This window comes from Passer montanus, unplaced genomic scaffold, assembly GCF_014805655.1.
Source record: "Passer montanus isolate IOZ18808 unplaced genomic scaffold, ASM1480565v1 scaffold25, whole genome shotgun sequence".
Taxonomy (NCBI): Eukaryota; Metazoa; Chordata; class Aves; order Passeriformes; family Passeridae; genus Passer; species Passer montanus.
Window position 1 is genome coordinate 7,238,683 of NW_024367149.1, and position 3,509 is coordinate 7,242,191.

Sequence of the window (3,509 nt, forward strand, 5' to 3'; positions counted from 1 at the left end):
CGGCGCTGCGGGGCGGCGGCGGCGGCGGCGGGGACCGAGCCGGGCACGGTGCCCGCACCGCCCCGGCCCTGCCGGGACCCCGCCGAGCCTCAGAACCTCCCCCTTGCTGAGGGGGCGACGCGCCCCCGTCCCCGTCTCCCCCGGCGTTCAGGGCCTCCCTCCCCCAGTGCCACAGCGGCAAGCGGGGATGAGGGAATAAGCAGTGTATTTTTTTCTTCTTAATTACCCCCAACAGCCAAATCCTGGTTTTTCCCCTTGTTTCTCTTCCCAGGCCTCTTCTTACACATAGAATCAGCAAGGTTGGAAGGGAGCTTTAAGATCCCCCAGTCCAGCCGAGCACCCCGCACAGTATCCCCACAGCCACTAAAACCACAGCACCCAGCGCCAGCTCCAGACGCCTCCCAAACACCTCCACGGACGGTGACTCCATAGGGCAACCTGTTAAATGCCTGACCACCCTAACGGGGAACCATTTTTTTTTATTAGTATCTAATCTAAATCTGCCCTGTCTCAGCGCAGAGCCATTTCCTCGTGTCCTCTCCCTGCAGGCACGGCAGAAGGGGCCGGCCTCTCCTCACCACCCCCTCCTGTCAGCAGAGCCGTGAGGCATCGCTCCCCAGGCCTGTGGAGCAGGATGGGGCTCGCTGCAGCCCGGGCCTTGCTCCCCGCTTCCCCAGGGCTTCTCCCCCTCCTCCTGTGCTCCCGGATCTGGGGAAATGACCCCAGGCTCCCTGACATTGGCTATGGAGCTGGCCCCGGCAGCAGCCAGGCACAGTGGCTTGGCCAGCGTTGTCTGCTGGCAGATCCACAGGTCTCGGGGGAGAGGAGCCAGCCTGCCGGCTCTTGGCAGGGCTGGACGGTGACCTAAAGGCACTGGCAAGTGCTTGTCTGAAGCAAATCCCTCTGTGATCCAGTACTACCCCATTTTGGCAGTGAAATGTCGTGTTGTTGGCACTTCCTAGCCCAGGCTAAGGAGGCCTTTCCAGGAAAACAAGGCACTAAAAGATCAGTGTTGAACTACGAAAGGGGTTCAAAGGAAACTATTAAAAGTAATATGAATAGTAGTGCTAGAAACACTACCTCAGGGAATCTGTGTAGGCAAACAAAAGTTGCAAAATCTGTAATACAGGATTCTGTAAATACTGACAAGACATACTTCTGAATGTATTGTGGAGTCAGCACAATCCTTAGAGCTAACCTGTTTGTTTTTTTTTTTGTTCACTTGAGGTTCACACTTTACAAAATTATGACTTAGTAGCTCAGGGTATTGCTCATAGCATTCACCTTTAGGTACGTGGGCCAGTCCAGGGCAGCAGCTACAGAAGCAGCAGTGCTGCCCTGGGGACAACTGAGGTTAACTGGCTGGTGGTTCCAGCCTATTCCAATTTATTTGACAAAGATTTCTATTAGGTTTAGTAGGCCAAAGAGTAAATTGCAGAAGTAGCTAGATTATACTTGCTGCTGGATACAGTCCTCCTAGATCAACATTGAGACATGCTAGTGAGCAAACACACGCCAGTTTGCAAACCTGACTGGCATGTTTCCTTCAAATAGTTGGATATACTTTAATATGAACTGATAGAGCAGTTTGGCTCGGAAAACTTGCACCAGTATAAAGCCAGTCTTTGACATGGTCTCTTTCTCTGTGTTCAGGAACAATGCCTCCTTCTTTGCTGATGTTAAAGAATATTTTATTGCAGGGAGCAGTATAGAAACATGGCACTGAAATAGGAAGCAGAGTTCTACTGCCAGCGGGCCATTATTTAAAGAATTCCCAATTCAGTGCCAGTGATCAAAAACTTTCAGATTCTGGGCTCAATTTGTAGGAGAAAATATGACTCTGTAAGCTACGAAATTTTATCTAGAAATCAGAGATGATAATCATTAAGCTGTGGGAAGTAGATTTTATAAAGTCCCTTTCTAGAGCAAAACTTGCTTCTTACATTGCAGTATGTTGCCTCATTTTTTGTCCTATACCCAAGCAACTAAAATATTGTTGCTCAAAAGTGTGTGTATTGTAGATCTGTTTTTAATTTTCTGACCAAAGAAATTATGCTGATCATCAATTTTTAAAATATTATTTTTAGAATTTACTAGGTTTTAAAAATCTTTTTAAATGGATATACCATAAGAAAGCCCTGTTCTCTTTCTCCAGATGTGACTGAAGAAACTCTAAAGCTTTTTAGATAATTTACTTATAAAATGAGGAAAACATACTTGACCGTCATCTTGGTCAATACTACAGCCAGGAAAGTATCCAGGAAAATACCATTTATCTGCAAAGAAATTCACATTCCCATCACAGTGTATCTTTCCTGTAGAGAGCATGGCAGAAGATTTTCCATCTATCCATCTATATATTTTTGTAGCCTATTACATTATTTTGTGATGTTGGGTGTCTGCTTAAACTGAAATTCACAAAAAATGTGAAAAATCTGAAATGCTTAAAAACTCCAAATATACTTTTCAACTAGCTATATATGGCTCCTTCCCTTACAGTAATGCTAGTCATGCTTGAATTACCTAAGCAAATTTAATCAAAATGTCAAAGACCTACCAAAATTCTGTTTTGGTTTTTTTTTTTTAACCAAAGTGAGATTACAAAAATGTATTTTTCTCTTCAAAAATATATTTCCAATATGCCTTGGAGCCACTCTTAATTGTTTTCTGTAAATCACTGCATTTTCCTTTTCTTTGCCAAGAACTATCAGAACCATAGCCGTCCATGGCTGACTGGTTTCTTGGTCCAAGAAGAAATCAATGACCATCAAAAGCTTTCTATTGTTGTTACTTTGTAAGTACAAATCCTTTTCTTCCAGCAGGCAGAGTAGCAAACTGTACAAATAGATTTTTTTTTTTCTTTTTGCAAACAACCCAAGAATGACATCAGTGCACTGAGGCAGTGTTTTGGCTCTGAACGTCTGAACGCTTTGATACCAAACTCGGTTCCTGGTGCTTTATGGCTCTCTCTTGCTTGAAAGCCCTCCGGCGCTGTGGTTTCTCCCATCTCACAGAGATCAGATCTGGCCACTCACTTCTCACCGGGCAGGTGCATGCAGGGCTGCATTTCCTGCAGCCTGGCTGATGGGGCCGTTTCATGCGGCGTGTTGGTGGTTCTGGTTGTGCTGACTGTGTGCTGTGTTCGGAGCACTCGCCTCAGTAACCAGTAGCAACCAAGCCACTGCTGTCCTCTGACATTACACCGTAGTCACTACATGCTGTAGTTAGTGCACAAAAAAGGGCCTTTGCAAATCCATCAAGAATCACAAGGATGTAGTTAAACAGGATCTCGTTTTGATACCTGTGTGGGCCATTCACTTAAGAGTTGGACTCAGTGATCCTTGTGGGCGCCTTGCAACCCAGAATACTCCGCGATTCTCTGTCTAGCATCCCACAGACCGAGCCAGCCAGCGCTTTAAAGCCATGGCCGTTCCAGCACGGAGCGCTCCGTTTCCCAGCGTTTCCTCGGGAGCGCTGCCGGCTGCCGCAAAAGGCCCCTTTGCGGCACG